Source organism: Muntiacus reevesi, chromosome 14 (assembly GCF_963930625.1).
Source record: "Muntiacus reevesi chromosome 14, mMunRee1.1, whole genome shotgun sequence".
In the NCBI taxonomy this organism is placed as follows: domain Eukaryota; kingdom Metazoa; phylum Chordata; class Mammalia; order Artiodactyla; family Cervidae; genus Muntiacus; species Muntiacus reevesi.
In genome coordinates this window covers 62,834,865-62,857,230 of record NC_089262.1, presented here as the reverse complement: position 1 = coordinate 62,857,230, position 22,366 = coordinate 62,834,865, and the positions used below count along the sequence as shown (strand labels likewise).

At 49.5% G+C, this 22,366-nt stretch overlaps 1 long non-coding RNA gene across 1 annotated transcript in view; it reads left to right on the top strand.

The window, feature by feature from the left end:
* LOC136146673 (uncharacterized) overlaps positions 1-22,366 on the top strand; it is a 47,814-nt gene that overhangs the window by 5,348 nt on the left and 20,100 nt on the right. Inside the window, exons 2-3 of the long non-coding RNA XR_010659030.1 lie at positions 20,696-20,777; positions 22,004-22,080. This is a non-coding gene — a long non-coding RNA (uncharacterized lncRNA). The remainder of the gene's footprint in view (positions 1-20,695; positions 20,778-22,003; positions 22,081-22,366) is intronic.

The window sequence follows — 22,366 nt, the reverse complement described above, 5'->3', positions numbered from 1 at the left end:
AGAAAGGGAGGGAAGAAAAAGGCCAGGGGGGAGGAGGATGCATCTGTGACCAGAGCCCTGAGCCCAGAGTTGGCCCCCAGGGAGGATGGGGAGTGTTTATCGTGGATGTGCCAAGGCTGATAAGGAGCTGGAGATCACCTGAGTAGCCTGGGAGGAAAGCTGAGCAAATGAATTGTGATGCATTAAATCCATGGAACTATTCTGCAACTACGTACCAAAACGTGTTTGGTTTTATCTATGGGCGAGGAAAGCTATGATGCCTCCTCAAGAGAGAAAGGTAAGCCTTGGATGTGTGTGTTGATAGCCCCAAGCCAAAAGGCTGCCTATACACCTATTTTACGTGAGCAGGAGAGGCGGAAGGTTATCCTCTTCCTCCTTTAAGAAGAGGGAAAGAAGTGAAAGTGTCAGTCCCTCAGTCTGGCAGACTCTTTATGACCCCATGGACTGTAGCCCGCCAGGCTCCTCTGTCCATGGATTCTCCAGGCAAGAAAAATGGAGTGGGGTGCCATTCCCTTCTCCAGGGGATCTTTCCAATCCAGGGATCAAACTCAGGTCTCCTGAATTGCAGGCAGATTCTTTACCCTCTGAGCCACCAGGGAAGCAAGGGCAGATTCGAAGAGGGTGGGAAGAGGTGATGTTTTTCTTTTGACATCTTCCTACTGAGTAGGGTGGACACATGTTACTTTTGTAAAGTTTGCAGAGAAATTGATAAAGAGGGGAGACAGAGTCTGTCCGGCGTACAGTGTGAACAGAAGCAGGGACCTGACCCATTTGGACTAGACGCTGGGGCAAGGCGGGTGACTGCCTCCCTTCTGAGTGAGGACAGGGTGGTGGGACGCAGAGGAGGCCAGCCCCACTGCGGAGCTGACCCTTTGAGAAGAGACTTGTGGTTTTTGGGTGGGGGGGCTGCCTGCTGTGGGGTCAAGGATCCTCCGTCAGTGGCGATGACGGGGCACACGGAGCCAAAATCCCCCTGGGGAAGGCGCACAGCGGGAGGGCAGGCGAGGGGCGCAGCTGGCCGGGCTTGAGGCTGGCGAGCTGCACGGCGGGGCTGCAGGGAGGGGGCACCGCGAGGGCAGGGGCGGCGGGCAGCTGCGGGCCCTGGGCCGTTCCAGGGCCTGGGCAGTGCAGCAGGTGGCGGCGCTGACAGACCCCCTAGGACAGTAAATGCTGCAGGCGCGGGGGCTGGGGGAGAACTGCTCCGACGAGAGGGCGCTCCAGGTCGAGGGGGTTGCACAGAGTGTTTCCCGGTGCGGCTTGCTGACACTGCTCTCTTCTTGGCCCTGGCGGACGCCTCTGTCACACCAGTACTCGTGCATGGCAGAGGGAGGGGGGCCTGCCTTAGGGACCAATCTGCCCTCAGCCCTCTTACCACAAAGTCCCTGCGTGGCGGAGCCTTGCTGACTCGGGCCCCCAGGGCACCTGCGCCCCATTGACCGTGGGCTCACAGGTCAGGGCTGCAGGCTTTACCCGGGAGCACCCCCCTTGCATCACTGCACAGGACCACCTTACCCCTTGTGGGCTGTCTTCATCTTTTCTCCTCTCCTCAAGGCTGCTCAAAGCCCTTTGCTCCCCTCCACGGCACCCCTTGGATCCGTTTCCTCTTGGATGGAGCTGGGGTGAAGGCGGGTGGAGTTGGGGGTGTCTGCAGGGCCTGACTTCCTCCTAGCCCACTCCCTCTTCCTAGGCCCCGAGTGCTCCCTGTTTGCCTGGCAGATCTCCCTCGACCTGTGCATGGCCTAGGAGCTGGAGGGGAAGGTCCCCCTGCCTCTTTATAGGAAATAGACACAGACTCATCAACACAGAATAGCTCTCTGGAAAGGAAATCCTTGGCAAGCGTAGAAACTTGATTTTCCCTCCATGCCCCCACCGTGCTCCCTGTCTGCAAGTTTCCTTTGGCTCGAAAAGACAATTAGATTAGGACCCAAGGACCCTTGATGTGGGGTCACTTCAAGCTGACATATGCCCCACTGGACATTTGAGGGCTCCCGCAAACCTGGACCGCCTCTAGTATGCCCTCAACCCTACCTCAGATCCCCAGAAGATTTCGGATAGGGAAGGGGCCCCCATCCACACATGGCCTTGGTGTCCCCAGACTTCTGCTGTCTTTCTCTGTCCGTCTAATGGCTCCTATAAAATAAAATCTTCTCAGGCCCAGATCTGCTCCTTCTACTCTTCTCCCTTTGCTCTGTTTCTCTGCAGAGTTTATTTTTCAACATGGTTTAACTTCTACCCTAACACCTTCCCCTCAGATTCTCCCCGGCTCTGTGCAGGGCCATCCGTAATCTACTTGGATGCCAGCCTTGCCTCCTGGCATCTGACACTCTGCGCTTCATCCTCTGAGCTCATTCCTCTCTTTTTTAACTTTAAAAATTTATTTATTTATTTGGCTGTGCTGGGTCTTAGTTGTGGCATGCAGGATCTTTAGCTGCTACCTGTGGGATCTAGTTCCCTGACCAGGGATCGAACCCAGGCCCCCTGCATTGGGAGCATGGAGTCTCAGTCACTGGACCATCAGGGAAGTCCTTGAGCTCATTCCTTTCTTTTTTTTTTCTGCTTCACTAATTTTCTTTCTTTTTTTTCCCCTCATTTATTTTTATTAGTTGGAGGCTAATTACTTTACAATATTGTAGTGGTTGGTTTTTGCCATACATTGACATGAATCAGCCATGGATCTACATGTGTTCCCCGTCCCAATCCCCCCTCCCACCTCCCTCCCCATCCCATCCCTCTGGGTCTTCCCAGTGCACCAGCCCTGAGCACTTGTCTCATGCATCCAACCTGGGCTGGTGACCTGTTTCACCCTTGATAGTATACTTGTTTCAGTGCTGTTCTCTCAGAACATCCCACCCTTGCCTTCTCCCACAGGGTCCCAAAGTCTGTACTGTACATCTGTGTCCCTTTTTCTGTTTTGCATATAAGGTTATCATTACCATCTTTTAAAATTCCATATATATGCATTAGTATACTGTATTGGTCTTTATCTTTCTGGCTTACTTCACCCTGTATAGTGGGCTCCAGTTTCATCCATCTCATTAGAACTGATTCAAGTGAATTCTTTTTATTGGCTGAGTAATATTCCATGGTGTATATGTACCATAGCTTCCTTATCCATTCGTCTGCTGATGGGCATCTAGGTTGCTTCCATGTCCTGGCTTTTATAAACAGTGCTGCGATGAACATTGGGGTGCATGTGTCTCTTTCAGATCTAGTTTCCTCGGTGTGTATGCCCAGCTCAATTCCAGAAAAATAAATGACCCAATCAAAAAATGGGCCAAAGAGCTCATTCCTTTCTGAAGACACATTCTCATAGTTGTCGGTGGATCCCTGGCTCTTACTCTCTCCCCCCACCATCCCCTCCCCCCCTTTAAAAGCCTGGATTTTGTTCATGAGGCATCAAAGCCAATTGCCACAGTTCCATTCTTCTCTGTCAGTGGTGGGCCCAGGAGTGATCATCCTGTTGAATCTGAGCAAGGAGATGTAAGGGGGAGTCTGCTAGGAGGCTTCAGGAAAAATTCTACTTAATAGAAAGATAAAGTTAAGGCCTGATTGCCCTGTTGTCTAACAGGCAAATGGTGCCTGCATGTGGAGTCTGCAACAGCCATTTTGTAACCATGAAGGATGACCTGCCACCAGATGGGAAGACCTGAGACCTCGGTGACCAGCCCTGCCTCCCTCTGGACTGCTTGCAAAGTGGCATAGTAAGGCCTGCATTGTTTCAAACACCTTTCATTCGACAATCCATTACTTGGAGTCAAGAGCATTCCAAGTGCTACGCAGGGTACCCCATTCATCTGCCTCTATCCCTTTAAAATCCATCCTGCTCACGGCAACAACATTCTTTCTCTGCGATGAGGCTTCAGTCACATCACCTTCCTTGCCTAAAGTTGGTGGGAGTTCCTGTTGATCTAGCAATTTGAGCAATAATTTCCTGGCAGGTCTGGCTTGAAAGAAGAACCTCTCAGGGGAAGCCTGCAGCTAATGAAGCTGCCATGAGGGCACCTGCAACCTTAAAAATCCATGTCGCTGTGTTCCACTGGCCGTAAGGGGCTCTTGGGACCCAGAGGGGTGATTGTCACCCATGCATTAGAATCCTCTGAAGGCTGGTTAAAAACACACTGTTGGGTCTCATCTCAGAGGTTCTGGCTCAGATCTGAGGGAGTGTCAATTCATAGCCATATTTTGTACTTATTCCCAGGGCAGTGGGGATTTTTGAAGGGTTTTAAACAGCAGGGTGTTATCAGCTTGGGGCTGGCTTTCTGACGCATCCTGGCTTCCTCCACTCACTCAGAAAATCACAGAGGACTCTCCCAGTGCTTTCAGTGGGGCCAGCCTTTAGTCGTGAACATGCTGAGTGCCTTCACAGGACCCTTATAACCACACCAAATACACCTGCAGTTTTGAACTCTAACCTGGCACCTTCTATGTGCTGAGTCCTTTCTAGATGAGAGCCTGCACACACATCTCCTTGTTTGCCCAACTCTAGGAGATGGCAGAAAGGGTGTTGTAAACCACGTGCTCCAAATGAGGACAGAGGATTTGGCTGAAACCTCAAAGGAGATAAGTGAGAAAACCAGGATTTGGACTTAGGTCTGGTAAAGAATCCATCTGCCAATGCAAGAGATGCAGTTTGATTTTTGGGTCAGGAAGATTCCCTGGAGGAGGAAATGGCAACCCACTCCAGTATTCTTGCCTGGATAATCCCACGGACAGAGAGCCTGGTGGACTACAGTCCATGGGGTCGCAGAGTCAGACATGACTCAGCACGCAGCATGCACGCTTCTTTTCCAAGTGTGCTGCTCTGCCTGCCATAGCCCATTGCTTTTTCCCCACGTCCTTGAGGGGTCCAGGCTGCCCCTTGGGGCCCCTGATTGGCATTCCTGGCATCTGATTTCCAGGAAGAGGGCATCTCACGCTGATGGTGTGCATCCCAAACAGGCAGCCCCAGCAGCAGAGAATTCTCCTCTTCGTGCATGCAAATTGGAATTTACAGAACTTCCTGCAAAGCCTGGCTAAGCCCTCTGCTGGAGTGTGAAGAGCACCACAGAGCCACGCCGACCATGTCTGCCCCCGTGCCTTTTGCCCAGTGGACACTGGCAGCCGCCTCCAAAGGCAGTGCCTGGCCGTCTCTTTCATCTCTTTTAATGACAACTTCACGGCCAAACCATTTTGGCCACCTTGCATCTCCTGTTTGCGTTTATGTGCAGTGTGCGCTGTACTTTTCTGGTGCCCAAAGGGGTAAACAGAAAACAACAAAACAAAACAAAAAACCCCTTGGCCTGTTTGAAGAAGGAGGGGCGCTTGGGAGAAGACTCCTGGAAGCATGTTTGAGCTGGCCTGTGAGAATGCCTCAGAATGTTTTCCGATGGAGGCCTTGGAGGCCAAAATTCCAGAGCCTTGAACAGGAATAGTCAGTGGCAGACCCACGTGTCTTGTTGTTTCTGAACCTTGGACAAAATTAGGAGCAGCTGCTCCAAGCCAAGCAGGAATGCTTTATGATGTGCTGACACCTCCGGCAGATACCAGAGTGAGCACCGGTGCCATCTCGAGAGGATTCGAGTTTACGCCTTTCCCCTCTGCAGCCCCCGCGGAATGCAGGCTTCCGGCATGCCTGCTACTGACAGCAAAAGGGGAACCTGCTGAGAGTCACCTTTGCCCGGGGTCTGGCTGTGCCCCACCCCATTCCTCGAGGGTTTGGCCTTCAAAGGAGAGAGCAGGTCCTCCCCTGGCGGCACATGCTGCTTCCCTGTGATGTTGCCACGGCTCTGATAGAGGTGCCCAGTGGTTACAGCCCATTGGAGGGGGCTTCACAGTTCACGCATCCAGCCAGCTCAGACTTGGGGTCCATTCCACATCTGTTGCTTTCCAGTTGTGGGACCTGGGCAGGCCATCTTGGTCTCTTCACCCTCAAAAGAGGGCTAATAGAATAGCAATCATATAGTAGCTGTTATCGATCAAGGACTTTGTTGCACTAGGCATGGCGCTAAACTATTCCTATGGATTATTTAACTTGGTATTTACAAGATTCCCATGATGGGCCCCATTTTACACAAGAGGAAATGGGACTCGGAGAGGTTAGGAGGCTTGCCGAAGGTCACACAGCTGGCAAGACTGAAATCTGCCAGATTCAGGGCAGACCATTACAATTGACAGTCTCCTAGGTTTTCCTTTGAACTGTGGCGAGGATCAAATGCTACTCAGGTCAGTGTTCCTCAGCGCCTGGCTCAAGCTGCAGCCCCATGTGCATTAGTTTCTTTGCCCTGGGCCCACCTCCAGAGTTAAGAAAGCAGGTAAGCAGACTGTGGTAATGGGCACTGTAGCTCAGAGTTGGCAGGGAGCCCAGTGCTAGGCTCAGGGGACTGGTGGCCCCAAGGCAAAGGTCACTACCCAGGTCTTCAACACTGTTCTGAGTTAAAGAGCTGTTATAGTTTTCTTGGGCTTGCACAGTAGCCTGCCGTGATGGTGTGATGGTTAGGAGTCTGGCCTCTGCTATGCAGTAGCCCTGGGCATGTTAACTTGCTGCTCTGAGTCTCTGTTTCCTCCTCCGCAGAGCAGAGGATGATAGTTCCTGTTGTCCAAGGCAGTTGTGAGGCCTAATAAGATGGAGCATATAAAGCATTTAGTATTGTATCTGGTCTAGAGTAAGCATTCCATGGAGAAGAGTCTGTATTATCCTACTCTAAAGGCTTCAGATGAAAGGTAGAATAAGAATAGGAGACTGAGCCTTCATGATGAAAATATTTTAGGAAACAGACAAAAATCAAAGAAAGACACACCTAATTCTACACCCAGCAGACTTCCCTAGTCTTTCTGTCCTTCATTCTCAGTGGGTCTATTTTGAACCTTCTTTGAAATATCTCTGACCTCTTCTCAAGTGAAGCAGGACGTCTCATCCCCACCCTGCCCCAAGGGATATGTGAGAGCTGAAGATGCTGCCGATGTCCAGCTCCTGCAGACAGAGTCAGAGCGTTACGTCCCCGAGAGCACAGGCCGTCCTGCACTTAAGTGCCCTGGTCACAGTTGGCTGTGTGTCATGCTTAAGGCACATAATGAGTTGTGCCTTTTTCCTGAGCTCTTTTAAAGAAACCCTTAAATTCCCACAGAGTCCATTTGAATCGTATAAACAGTAAAATTCTTTTTGCATTAACCTTGATGAGGGGAATGAGTGGTTTACAGAAATGTCCAAGAAGCAGTCATTTCATGGGAGCTGAGTGCTGTCCTGGGGCCCCACCAAGAATTCGGCCCAGGAGGGCAGCAGAATTATATTGCCTGTGGAAGGCAGACATTGTTTATGACTGACATAGTATCCACATCCCCCTTCCTTGCTGACAGCACCCGGATTTTGTTTAGAGCAGCAGTGAACTCAGTTCCCAGTGAAACACTCACTTTCTCAGACATCCTTGTGTCTAGGGGAAGTCATGTAACATGTTTTTGGCAATGAAGCATTTACACATGGAAGAGCTTCGGGAGCTCTGTGAAAAAATGTGTACTTTCTCCCCTATTTCTACTTTCAAAACAGACATGAAGGATAGAACCTTATCTGATGTCTTAAAAACAAGATGGAAAGGTGATGAGAATTATAGACATGGTGTTTCTGACACCATTGAGCTGCTGAATTCTAGCCAAAATATCCTCTTTCCAGTTGTATTTTATGAGAAAGACAAACTCTGTCCTGGTAGAAGAAAGAGGGCTGTGATGGCATTTGGGTCAACCAGATGACCGAATTGCTTTGGGGTGGATACCTGAAAAAGGACATTGTGTGGTAGATAAACCCCTAGGTACCAGAATTTCCATCCACCCTGGCCCTTCCCATCCTGCAGAGGGAAAATGTTTCAGTCACTTTAGTTGAATTTTCTGTTACTTGCCGCCTAAAGTGTAAATTGTCCAACTCAGTCATGTCCGACTCTTTGTGACTCCATGAGCTATATACAGTCCATGGAATTCTCCAGGCCAGAACACTGGAGTGGGCAGCCTTTCCCTTCTCCAGGGGATCTTTCCAACCCAGGGATTGAACGCAGGTTTCCTGCATTGTGGGTGGATTCTTTACCAGCTGAGCCACCAGGGAAGCCCAAAGTATAAGCAGGGCTCCAGATAACCTTTGGAAGCCAAGAGAAGGAAAACCAGGAGGTAAATTTGGGGGTGTAGTTTACTCTCTGACTGTGGTGTCACCACTTTTTGTGGTTGAACGTGTTAGGTGCTCAGTCACGTCTGACTCTTCTTGACCCCAAGGACTGTAGCCCAGCAGGCTGCTCCTCTGTCCATAGGATTCTCCAAGCATGAATACAGGAGTGTATAGCCATTCCCTTCTCCAGGGGATCTTCTAGACCCAGGGATCAAACCTGAGTCTCCAGCACTGGAGGCAGATTCTTTACTGTCTGAGCCACCAGGGAAACCCACTTTTGATGGTTAGAACTTGGTGGAATCCTTGTGGCTAAACCCTTGGAGAGAAGCTGAGTATGGTCAGAAAATCTAGATCAGGAATTCTAGCTGTGTGACCGACAAGAGAACCGGGGAGGGTCCCTGGGTCAGAAACCCATAAGCTTTCAGAGGCTGTTCTCTCAGAGAGCACCCCCACCTTATTCCCCCACACCCACTGCTGAGTTCCTAGTCAGCTTTGTCAAATCACCGACCAGTTCCTAAACCTTTCGTGCCTTGGTTGATCCATTTCCTTGCTCTAAATCTCTATCATCTCTTCCACACCCCATTATGGCTTATCTTTCAAGGTCCCACCTGATGACCTCTTCTGTCAAGTCCTTCTGATCATCCCCATATCTGCACGTCTTTCCACTTACACAGCACCCACTGCTCCTTCTGCTGGGTCATCTCAGTATGCCATTCTAACTTCTCTCCCAGCCCTTGCTCATCCAACAAGTGCCTGTCCCTTGGCATCAGGTTAGGCACTTTCCACAGAACACTACAATTCACCCTAGACATATTTATGTTACCTGCCAGAGTCTGATTTCTCTGAGGGCAGGATCCATTTGTCCTGACAGTTTATATTTGTTTTTGGAGCCTAGAATGTTTGCATGGAAGATAGCAACCAGTATTTGGGTGTTCAAATCTGGTGCTTCCTAAAGTGTTGCTTTGAAACATCAATTTCCAGGATGTCCTTAGGAATTTCACACCACAGTTAAATAGGTGTGAAGAATGCCAGACTGTGTGAGATTTCTCAAAGCCTTAACCACACGTGAATCACTGAGAGGAAGGTTGACTATACAAGGTTTCTCCAGGGCATTTGACCATGGATCTGTTTCTCATGGAGAATCTTAAGGGACTAAAAGGTTGAGGAATGCATCTTGGAAACCCTAAAACAGGCAACTCCTTTGTTTTAAGAGGGAAACATAACCCAGTGCCTTTCGTAAGATCTACCAGCTGTTTGGAGGCATAGATGAGACCTGTGATTGAAAGCCTTTGAAGGCATACCATGGGTGACCTCGGGGGTTGCCAGACAGACTGGCAGTGAACTGAGGCTGAAAAGACAGCACTTTGAGGGATCAGAAAGACCTGACCTCCAGTCCAGGTTTTCTGCTTCCTACTTGAGTAACCATAGGCAAACACTCTGAACTCTCAGTCTCAGATTTCTCGTCCTGACTACATAGCCAGTAGTGCCTGTCTGCCATGGCATTTGAGATGTCTGAAGGGTCTCCTCTGAAACAGAAGCTCAACAAATAGTGGCTGTGGAAGCCAAAAGCATTCTCCAGACTTCTCGGGATGTGAGGAAAGAGTCTGCAGATAACTGGAGGTGACTATTGAAGAGAAAAGTCAGCAGCACCTTGGGCGTATGCACCACTGATATGTAGAGATGCAGCCAGGAACACGCTCCTTAGGGGAGAGGCAGGAGCCCTCAGACCCAATATTACCAGCCAGGCAAGAGCCTGATTCATTCTGGAATCCTCCTCCCCGAACCTGGGGACTGATGCATCCTAAAACTCTTCAGTCCTCGAAACCAACTTCCTTCCCCATCCTGGTGGCCATCTGCCCAGGGTCCCCACACCCCAGAATGGGCAGCAGTGCAGCCAGACCCACACATTCCTCCCCCATCTGCCATGATCTGACTTTCGTGCGTCTCTTTGCCTCTTTGCTTCATTCTCTCTGTCACTCTGCCACTTCCTGGTATCCTCGGGCTCCTCCCTCCCACCCCTAGGCCTTTGCTCATCTCTTTCCTCTGTCTGGAAGCCTCCTCTTCTCTCTGCTGGTCTACCCCTTCCTTCTGATCTCATCTCAAACAACACTACCTTAAGAGAAGACTTCCTTCAGATTCCGCCGTGACTAGTCCCTACACTGTCACGCATTCACACCCTTTCTTCTGCTTTTTCTTCATACTGAACATTATTCACGATTATATATTTATGTGATTTAAAAAAATCTATCTCCAATTGTAGAAGCAAGATTCATAAAATTTTCTTTGCTGACCATTGTGCTCCTGGGACTAAGCAGAGTGGGCCACAGATGCTCATGAAATATTAGGTGAAATGACTGATGAATGATATACTGTCTAGACAACATTTATGGTTTATTTGTGGGGGTCCCTGGGTCTCCTTGGTGGCTCAGACAGTAAAGAGTCCACCTTCAACGTGGGAAACCTGAGTTTGAACCCTGGGTTGAGAAGATCCTCTGGAGGAGGGCATGGCAACCCACTCCAGTATTCTTGCCTGGAGAATCCCTATGGACAGAGGAGCCAGGTGGGCTACAGTCCATGGGACCGCAAAGAGTCAGACATGACTGAGCGGTTAAGCACAGCACAGTGGGTCTCACACTTTTCTGAATGCGATTGTTTCCTTTATGGATCTGGGAAGGGTGGGCTGGGAGGTTGGCCAATCATGCTTCTTTTAGGAAAAGACTAGTGTTTGAGCCTTGGTGTGTGAATGGCCAGGCAGAGGAGCACTGTAGGAGACGTGCCACCAGTGGGACCCCAGCTCTGACACCCTACAAATGGCCCATTCTGGAATCCTGGGAGAAAACTCATCCAACCTTCAGTAGAGCATTTTCTGAATATCTGACTGCAAATTTTGGAAGAACTCTTGTCTTCTATTTTGTATAAGTCATTGAGAAGCTCAAGTTGAAATTGTGTCCACCTCTTACAGTCCAGTAGCAGCTGAAGGCTTGTAGTTTGCATGGCAAGCACACTCAGGATTCGTCTTCCTTTCCTACCCCCACTTCCTTTGATCCCAATTTCTTACTGTATTCATTTTGTATCCTGAGGCATGTATGCAACAGCCTGCCATGTCAAATCCTTTCTACAGTGATTTGGGTATTTTTTTTTAAATTGGGATGAAATTTGTTTCATCAAAAAACTAATCATTTTGAAGAATACAGTTCAGTGGCATTTAAGCACATTCAGTGTTGTGCAGCCACCACCTCTATCTAATTTAAGAACATTTTCATCGTAGCCTTTAAGCAGTCACTCCTTATTCCCCCCTCTCTCTGTGCATGCGTGCTAAGTTGCTCCATGGTATCCAGCTCTTTGTGACCCTCTCTTCATTGGATTCTCCAGGCAAGAATACTGGAGTGGGTTGCCATGGGGATCTTCTAGACCCAGGGATCAAACCCACATTTTCTGCGGCTCCTGCATTGCAGGCAGATTCTTTACCACTGAGCCACCAGGGAAGCCCGAATTTCTCTCCTGCTCTTGGTAATTGCCAGTCTGCTTTATGTCTTTCTGGGTTTGCCTATTTTGGATATTTCATATAAGTGGAGCCATCCACTATGTGACTGTTTGCTTTTGGTCTCTCCCACTTGGCACAGTGTTTCAAGGTTCATCCATGTGGTCAAACTTATCAGTACTTGGTTCATTTTATAGTTTGTTCAGGCAGTTTGATTAGAAATGTGAGTCAGCAGAGACTGGGAGCATTTAGTTGCTTCTAACATGAGAGAATGGCAACCCACTCCAGTGTTCTTGCCTGGAGAATCGCAGGGATGGCGGAGCCTGGTGGACTGCTGTCTATGGGGTCGCCCAGAGTCGGACATGACTGAAGCGACTTAGCAGTAGCAGCCGCAGCAGCAGCAACATGAGAGAGGAGGAAAAGTCTATCTAGAGGTCTCTGTAGAGTTCACAATAGGAATTCCCACCCAGAAAACCAGTGTACTGTGGATAGTCCAATAGTACATTCCAGAGGTCTCAGGACCTGAGCGTGAGCTGCTGCTCTCCAGAGATATCCTCTCAGAATAGACAGAGGTGTCAGTCAGCATTAAAATAACCTTGGCAGAAACCCTCATGCCAGAAAGATAGCCACAAACATAAGCGCCAAGGTACATGGTGGCAGGGCAGGGGGTTCTAAATTGAGTCTTGGGCTGTGAGTTATATTGACTTGGGTCTGACCAGTCAGTTCTGCCCCTTTTGGGTGCATGTCCCTGGTTTGGCAAGTGGTGGGTGAGAAGGGCATTGGGAAGGCCAACGTGGAAACACTGCCCAGAAGTGTGGTATGGTTTCCAGCACCAAGGCACTCCATCCAGGCCAGAAATGAACTGACGTGGGAGAAATAAAGGGAGGCAAATAGAGTTCAGCTTCTTGTATGGGACTTAGAAAAGCAAATTAATGGCCATTCAGCTATCGGAAAGGGATTCCATTGATGGATTGATTGATTATTGACATTGGAGATCATCAGAGAGATGTCAGGAAGTGAAAGGTTAGTTGCTCCGTTGTGTCCAACTCTTCACAACCTTGTGGACTGTAGCCCACCAGGCTCCTCTGTCCACGGAGTTCTCCAGGCAAGAATACTGGAGTGGGTAGCTGTTTCCTTCTCCAGGGGATCTTCCTGACCCAGGGATTCAACCCTGGTCTCCTGTATTGTAGGCAGATTCTTTACTGTCTGAGCCACCAGAGAGATGTCAGGGGACTCAGACAAAAAATGACTTCAAAAACCACTGGAGCCCAGCTGAATTTCCTCTATGATGTATCATGAGATTCTTCCTCTTTTTGAATCTCATAACAATATGAAATGATGGTTTGGGCATTTGGGGAATGCTTAGGACTAAGATGAACCCAAGAATAGATTCCAATCATGTCATCTCTATTTATGTCAACTTGGGTACATTTCCACCCTGACCCTTAGTCTTTTCATCTGTAAAATGGAATGATACAGCATGGTAGTCTCAAAGAACCACTGTGTGGAGTAAAACTGGTAATGCAGGGGAGATGCCAGCATCATAGGTGTTCCTCAATGATCTGTTCTTTTCTTCATCCTTCGTCTCCTAAATTCCAAGCGAAAACCCAGATCTTTAGGCGAGCAGAGCTAAGAGTGATGCTATGTGAGACCTCAGGGTGGGATGTGGTGAGAAAGAAGAGGCATAGGACAGGCGAACACCTTCTAGATGAGAAGACTTCAAGACCTCGAGTTGCAAGAGACAGAGTAAATCTATGTGAGAAGCAATTTCAGAATAACCCTAAACAGTAGCTAACAAATGCGAGGGGGCCTATGCCATCCTTGACAGTCAGTTGGTGCTCTTTCCTCTGCAGAGCCTCACCCAAAGCCCTGATGGGTGGATGCCAAGCCCAAAGGCTCTCCATCCTGGTTCTGACATGTCATGTCGAAATGATCTATTTGTGGGCCTAGGCTTTCATCCTCCAACCTACTGTGAAAACCACCTGGCGCATAAACGTTTTTCTAATGTTGCAAATTAGCATTTAAGGTACTGACTATATGAGAGGGCCTGTGCTAAGCTCTTTGTACTGAGTATCTCCTTTTTCCGTTACAGCATCCTTAGAAAGTAGTCACTGTCTTCTCCCAGACTAACAGAGGAGGGACAGAAGGCCCATAGGCAGAATATACATGCCCAAGGTCACAAGGGTAGCAAGTGGCAGAATTGCCCTTGGACTTAAGAAGCTGAACCTCAGAGTTCCTGCTAGGTGTATTTCAGACCCACTGGCACATTGGCTTTCCTCATTCCCACCTTCTGGCTGCAGCAGGAAGGGAAGCAGAAGCCATGGGAGCCTGGTTGGCTGCAGAGGAAGACTCCAAGGAGATACTGTGACACTACTGGCATGTTTGCCCTGAAGGCGTGGGTGATCACAGGAGAAGAGGAGACCAAGAACTTCCCAGGGGCAGCAAGTTGTCATAAGCACTGAGGACAGTGGAAGTGAGCAGCAGGAGTAGGAACACCAAGGAAGGTCTGTGGATGGGAGACGCAGCCCCACAGAAACTATCACCACACGAGCTGGGGGACACTGCAGACTCAGCAGCTACGATGTGGGCGTGATGGGGAACAGCAGAGTCACTGCCAGTTCCTTAGAAAGAAGGCTTGAGGAGGATAATAGTAGCTACCTGATCAGATTATCCCTGGGATTAGGGAGACTGCTTGCAACATAATAAGCATGATAGTAGATAGAAGTGTTTGTTACTAGCAGTAGCAATGAGTGGTATTCATATATGTGTCACTCTTGGCATAGTATTAGTATAAACCCAGGTTTCCTTCAAATGACCTTGCCAGTTTTAGCAAAAATAGAGTGCCCCCCTCTTTAGTTAAAACTTGGGAATCAGCCTTAGAATGGAGTGTGAAGAAAGTTGGTGTGTGGGTGTGGGTAGTTTCAAACATGGCAGAAGAATGTGATAATGCGGTAGAGCCGCTCTGTACCAAGTGTAGCGTGGGCATCAATGAGGGGATTCTCCACTCGGCTGAAGCAGGGAGAAGGATGTGACATCTGCATGGGCTCTTGGCAGATGGTACGAAGTTAGTGGGTAAAGAAGAGAGGCAGAGTCTTGGTGGAGCTTACCGGGTTCAAACAGCAAGGTCAGAGCCACCGGAGGCAGGGCGCTTGGAGGAGGTGGCAGGACGTGTGGCTGTAAACGTGGGCCTTTTCCCACCTCCAGCCCAAACCGGGATCTGGCTTGCCACCCCGCGTCTCCCTGGACTATCTGCTCCATCCTCCACCCTTCCTGCGGTGCTACACGAGTGGCTCTGCGCTCAAACCTGCACGTATTCCTGGCTGTGGGTCTGTCCCCGGGCCCTGGGGAGGAAGGAGCACACAGGTGAATGAGGCGGGAAGGAGCCAGAAGCTGGGCAAGGCCCCAGGGGAGGGAGCCTGGAAGACAGTGCTCTTTGAGCTCCCAGACCTTGGAGGACCCACGTAGCCTCCGCTGTGAGCCCTGCCAGGGTGACCTCCAGCTGCCTGCAACGTCTCCGTGGCACTGGGCCACGGAAATGGAGGGTGGAGCTCGTTCTTGGCGAGGCCCGCCAGGGTCTGGTACATCTCACCATTTCCCTTGGAGGCCTCCCTGGGTGTGCTGTCGGTCACAGGCGAAGATGTCCATGGGGCCCCCATCGCCTCTGACTTGTTTTCCCAAAAGTGCGGCTGGGTTTGCTCAGTACCATCTGCACTGTCTCACCGGCCACCCCACCCGCCCATCTGTTTACAGGCTGTCAGACAGCTGGCTGGGTGAGGGGGACACTGTGTGACCACGGAATGCACAACGCCGGCCGCTGCCAACGCAAGGACCCTGGGGTCTTCACCTCGCTCGCCCCAGGATCTCAGATGAGAGACGGGCCCCATCCACTCAGAGCTGGGCCTGTGCTGACAACGACAGAAATAATACCAGTGCTGGAGGGTTTACCAGGTACCAGGTGCTCAACAGACATCTCATCTCATCCTTGCAGCAGTCCTGCAGGGTGGATGGGAGAGGGGGAGCTCAGTTCCCCCTCGGGTATTAGCTTGTTCTTCCTGATGAGGAAACTGAGGCTCCATGAGGTCATGTTTGGGACTTCCCTGGTGGTCCAGTGGTTAAGACCTTGCCTTCCACTGCAGCGGGTGGGGGCTGGATCCCTGCTTGGGGAGATTGGATCCCACATGCCTCACTGCCAAAAAAGCCAAAACATAAGACAGAAACAATATTGTAACAAATTCAATTAAGACTTTAAAAATGGGCCATGTCAAAAGAAAATCTTTAATTAAAGAAGAAAAAAAAGTCATGTAAGTTTGCCCCAAGGTCCATGGAGTCGGAAGTGAACCCCTGGAAGCACCCCATCCCCAAAGCGGGGAGGAGTCTCCTCCTCCTCCTCCTGCTCACTTCCTGCCACAGGGCCCTCTGAGTCCTGAGCTACCTTCCCTGCCCGCACGCCCGCAGCATGACCACAGGGCCCGGTGGCCACTCCCAATGCCCCATCTGCTTTCCAGCCCCTCTCCCTTCACCCCCTTGGTTTTCCCCACCAGGGTCCCTGGGAGTATCTCAGAGGGACCAGCCCTGTTTCCATAAGGATGGTTTTCTCTTGCTGGCATTTCTGGTGGCTAGCACTGCAGAGCTGATGATGACACTTGATTCTAAAGATACCAGTTCCTTGTGAAAGATGCCAAGAATACAAAAGCACATAGAGTCAAACTGCCCTTCCCCTCTTGTATCTCCTCCACCCCTAGATTTCCCAGAGACAGCCACTGTGCTTGCTGTGTGTCCTCACATGTTTTTATGCCTATGAAAGGACAGAGGTAATTTACACAGCAGGATCAAACTATACTCCATTTGCCTCCCTCTCGCCCAGTCCTCTCCTCTCTGTCCTTCTGTGCCCTGTTCTGTGTCTGGGAGGCTGCTGGGCAAGTGCCCTGGCTCCTATGGGTGGGTTTGGGGTGGGTCGGCCAGTGGAAGGTCCTGACAGCAGATGGAAAGACAGGATGAGAAGGAGGCCTAGGTATTTCCTCTCTTCTGCTCTCCTGCTTCTACTCTGCCCCTCTGTGGTTCTTAAAGTGGCTGGACTCCCTGAGGCCACCAGCTATGTTGGCCTTTCTTGAAAGCCCAGCTTTCTCTGGGCTCAGTAATTTTGGGCCTCCCCTTGTTCCTTGAGGTCCAGACAGGGAAGTGACTTCCTGCTGGCCCTGCCTCTTGGGCAGTTCACAACCTCTGCTCGTTCTCTTACCCTTACCCAGGAACACCCCTGTCCCCTTTGTGACATCACCTTCACGCTTTTGTGCCCTTTGCAACGTGCCCTCTGCTTGCGGATGGAGCCCTGTGACTCATGTGCCATCTGGGAACCTCTCTGCCCCTTGGCACTATATTGTGAGCAGCTTTTCAATATCTGTACTTACATATATATTCTTTTAAAAAATTATTTATCTGGTGCTCAGGCTCTTTGTTTTGGCATGCAGACTTCACTCTAGTTGTAGTCCGCGAGCTCCAGAGTGTGTGGCACGCTCGGTATTTGCGGCATGTGGCCTTAGCTGCCTGTTGGCATGTGGGATCTTAGTTCCCTGACCAGGGATCAAACCCAAGTCCCTTGCACTGAAAGGCAGATTCTCAACCACTGGACCACCTGGGAAGTCCCTACATATCTGTTCTTAAAGCATGCCTGGTGCCTCTTCCTGGGAAGATCATAATCTAGCTCTTGAGACCAAACATGAAGAGTGACCAGCTAGTGAGATGCATGTGTTGGTAAAGGCAGTGGCGGCAAGGCCTGTGGGGGACGTGAGTCAGTTGTCATGACAAAGCCCAATGGGGCAGCCTGCCGACTGGCCCCTGATATCCCCACGGACCACAGTCAGTTTCCTCCACGTCCCACTGATGGATGCCTTGGTCTCATCCACAACTTCACTCCTCCAAACAAAGCTGCAATCTTCTGGTACCTACATCTTGTGCCTTTGTCCTAACATAGTGGGCAAGGATTTCCCAGATGTGGGACTGTTGAAAACAGGTGAGAGTGGATTTAAAATTTGATAGGTTTAATTCATGATAGTGAAGGAGCACCTCTTCTCGGGGAGGCCGTGCAAGATGAAGTCACAGCTTATTTGCCCTATAGGGAACTGGAGGAAGGCTTGTCAGGGGGAGGGCTTCATGAGAGCTGAGTCCCTCCAGCCTTCATTAAACTAAAGCCCCGTCACACATTTCTCCTTTTATTTAAAGTGGAAGGACTTCCCTGTAGTCCAGTGGTTAAGGATCCACCTGCTCATGCAGGGGACATGGGTTTGATACCTGGTCATGCTGCGGGGCAGCTAACCTGTGCACCACAACTTGCTGAAGCCCCAGGGCATACAGCAGCAGCAAGAAAACTACTGCAATGAGGAGCCCATTTGCTGCAACTAGAGGGTAGTCCCTGCTCTCCACAACTAGAGAAAGCCCTCGCCCAGCAACCAAGGCCCAACACAGCCAAAAATAAATCAATAAAATTTTAAATATTTTTAAAAATAAAATAAAGTGGCAATAAGGTGATTGACCCACCACCACCTCCCCTACCTTCTATGACCATCTTTCTTCCAAGGAACCTTGGAGCCAATAAAAGAATGTTACAATCAAATACCATAGAGGTTTTTTAAAAATGAGATCTAAGAGAAAAGCCTGGAAGCGATTACTGCTTCAGCCTTTCTGGTGCCTCAGTTTGAGTTGATAGTTAAAGAGCACCTAGTTTGTGCTGGCTTTGAGCTGGTGCTGGGAAAACGTGAATGGATACAATGTAGGCTCTCCGTTCCCTGAGGAGTTCACAGTCTGGGAAGAGGAGAGGGGGAGTTAAAACAGAGGTTTCCAGCTCTATCAGGGGACCTGTCACCTCAGCATCATCTCAGAGCTTTTCAACAACACAGATCTCAGAGGTCCACCCTGGGGGTTTTCCTCTCAGCAGGTCAAGGTGGGGTCCAGGACTCCTACGATGACTGATGTTCAGGGCAGGGTGTGAGTTGCAGCTATGACATATCTTCATGGGCAAACGATGTGGTCACTTGTATGATGTAGAGAAGGCAGAGCTGCATGGCCCCAGGGCCAAACTTGGTACTTTGTGTGACCTAGAGTTTGGGCTTGTGTATTTCAAAAAAAAAAAAAAAATTAAATTAGTTTCCAGCCTCTAAAAATCAGGAGGTCTCTCCTTAAAATCTAGATGTCAACTGTTTGAAAATTCTAACTTGGCTACTACACTTGGCCTTCTAGATGGGACATCTGTCCCCCCGTGTCATGGTCCCCAGCCCTCCCTAGGGCCTGTTTCTTAACGTCATCAGTTGCTATATTGTCATTCAGTTCAGTTCAGTCCAGTCGCTCAGTTGTGTCCAGCTCTTTGCAACCCCATGGACTGCAGCACGCCAGGCCTCCCTGCCCATCACCAACTCCTGGAGCTTGCTCAAACTCATGTCCATTGAGTCGGTGATGCCATCCAACCATCTCATCCTCTGTCATCCCCTTCTCATGCCTTCAATCTTTCCTAGCATTGGGGTGTTTTCCAATGAATCAGTTCTTCGCATCAAGTGGCCAAAATATTGGAGTTTCAGCTTCAGCATCAGTCCTTCCAATGAACACCCAGGACTGATCTCCTTTAGGATGGACTGGTTGGATCTCCTTGCAGTCCAAGGGACTCTCAAGAGGCTTCTCCAACACCACAGTTCAAAGGCATCAATTCTTCGGTGCTCAGCTTTCTTTATAGTCCAATTCTCACATCCATACATGACTACTGGAAGAACCACAGCTTTGACTAGACGGACCTTTGTTGGCAAAGTAATGTCTCTGCTTTTTAATATGCTGTCTAGGTTGGTCATAGCTTTTCTTCCAAGTAGCAAGTGTCTTTTAATTTCATGGCTGCAGTCACGATCTGCAGTGATTTTGGAGCTCCCCCCCAAATAAAGCCTGTCACTGTTTCCATTGTTTCCCCATCTATTTGCCATGAAGAGATGTTGTCATTGGAGGAACACTACTCTTCTTCACATAGTAGAAATGAAGGAAAATGATATATTCTGTCTTCTTAGCTAAATCAAAAGTTGAAAGATATAAGACAGACTCATATCTGTGTGTGTGTGTGTTTTACACTTGATCTTAGCCAAAAGGCTGAGAAGCAATGTGTGTGTGTGTTTTAAATGAGTGACGGCGTATTTCTTTATGAAGCAGTGCAATGGGGCACATTAAATGTGTCAAAGTTATGTGAGCCCAACTCATTTTTCTCGTTGTTAACTTCCAGCCTCATCCCTGTGCACCAAGGCCAAGTTACCCTGGGTGGGGAAATGGAGGGCAAGACATGGACTCCGCCAGCCCCTTTGGCCATTAACTCACTGTGTCACCTCGGGCAGTTTTTAATTCGGTGGTTGCTAACTGGGGGAATTTTGCTCTCCCTCCCAAGAGACAGTTGACGTCTTGAGGCATTATTTTGTTGTCACATTTGGAGAGAGAAGCTGCGGTCAACACATAGACAAAGCTCTAGGATGCTGCGAACGCCCTACAGTGTGCAAGCCCACCGCCCACAGGGGGTTGTTGTCCTGCCCGATGCTGGCAGTGCTGTAGGTGAAGGAGTCCAGCCTTTCTTGCTCTGGACATCTGTAATGCTACCCTATGAGAACAGTTATGACTTTCATTCTGGGGGGCAGACAAAGCCTCAGGAACAGGTAGACTCTTGAAGGGTGAGGGAGAGGGTGTTCCAGTCAGTGGCAGCCTTGAACAGAGGTAGGGGAAAGCGAGTCCAGGGTATGGTGATTGTCGAGTAATGGGGAACGACCTGGTTTGCCTGAGTGCCATGGGCCGGCAGAGAAAATCATGCCCAGATAGTCAGGCACAGCTGTTCAGGGCGATGTTCTCAGCGCATGCGTGGGAGGCAGATCCTGATGGCTGTCCATCAGGATAATATTCCAGCTCTCTCTCCCTCCAGTACACGGTAGGATTATACTTTCTGTTCAGATGAAGTCAAGGCTGGCCATGTGACTTAAGTTAGCCATTGAAAAGTGAGCACAAGTGGTGAGTATTCCCTGTTGAGTGGAAGGAAGTATTAATGCTTCCTATCACTCTTCTCTTTCCTTCTGTCATATGACCCTCAGTGGTCAACACGGCAGCTGTTTCATCAGCCTGGAATCCTGAACCACAAGGAGTGGGGACCCTGCCAGCCTACAGTGGACAAGGGTAAGAAATAACCTTTATATTTTAAAGTTTGAATATTGTTTGTTACTCCTGCAGAACGTTCCTATCCTGGCTAACTTAGATGGAAATCCTTGTGGTACCTGAGATGACAGGAGATGGTCTACAGAGATGGCATGAAATTGTGCTACATCCCTCAGTGAGAACACACCTCCCTTTTTACCTCTTTGAATCGCACCAAGGAATAAGTCTCAGAGTGGGAACAGTGTCTCTACCACCTGTTCAATACATCCTATGCTCTCTTTTTAACAGAGGGCACGGACGCAGGTTTCTATATATAGCTGAAGTTTTTTAGTGTAGTTTTAAAATCGAATTTAATTTGAGGGTTGCCTTCTATGTATGGCAAGGGATTATAGTTTTCCATTTATGGTACTGATATAAAACTTTTTTCAAAGGTCAGTAAAGAGAGTAAGTCACTTGAAAGACATATAAAGCCAATAAAACACAGGTGGCACACATTTATGGCTGAAATTATAAGGATGGTTTATAGATGATTGAAGCTGAGAGAGAAGGGCTCACAGTATGTGGTGAGATGTCTTGCAGAGGTGAGAGGGGTCTGTGAAGGCAAAGGTATAACCCGTAGCAACAGATAGGACACTGATGATAACATTTCCAGGCATTTTGCCTAACAACGATGTGAAAGCAGCTGTCACAAAATTCAAGGGGCCTCTGTACCACCCAGGGCCTGGTGCACAGTGGCTGCCCAGCCACCATTTGGTGAATGAGTGACGAGTAAGTATTCTTAACTGGGTGGGCTGAGAGTGCTGGGAAGGCCTTCGCTCTGCTCAGCAAGCAGCAGAGCTTCTGGGGGCCGCAGCAGAGTGCTAAACTAGCCCTGCAAGCACGATGGTGTGGATCCTTGGGCCTGGGGTTGGTGGGCGGGAGGAGGAGCCACAGAGGCCGTGGACCAGGAGGGAAGGTGGGGGCGAAAGGGTGGAATCTCAGTGGTGTGTATGGGGGGGGGGGGTTGGGAAGAACTACAGAGAACAGACCTTTCCCCTCTGAGTTTGTTAGTGCCTTCTGCCTGCTCCCCCAGCACAAAGATGACTTCCACACATGCATGGACATAGCTCAGCTGCAGCTCTGCAAAAGAGAGGAGGGGATTGCAGAAATGCGGGAGAGGCTGAGGCTTTCTGAGCCCTGGAACCGTTAGGTACGAGGTACTTCTGCTATTATGCCAGGAATTGATGAAGCTGCCTTCTGAATTACAGGTGAGTGAGTGAGTGTGTGATGGTGACTCATGTACCTGAGGACGGGACATCTAGAGACACTGTGTCCGCCATGAATAGTGAGTAGCATCTCTAATTTCCCAAAGGGGCTATAACAGTATTCCATCCTCTGCACTCCTCTACAATGTGACTGGACACTCTTCCTACAGAAGAGGTAGTATCTGTGTCTCCTCCCCTTATGTATGTGTGTGATTTTGGTGGCTCTGATCAGCTGAATAGGGCAAAGAGTCCTACGTAGCTTCTGAGGCTACATCCTAAAGGGCCGTGTTCTTCCTTGTTGTCTGGGATGCTTGTGCTTTGACCCTATGTTACTATGTAAAGGGTAGGACCACTCTGAAGCTGCCG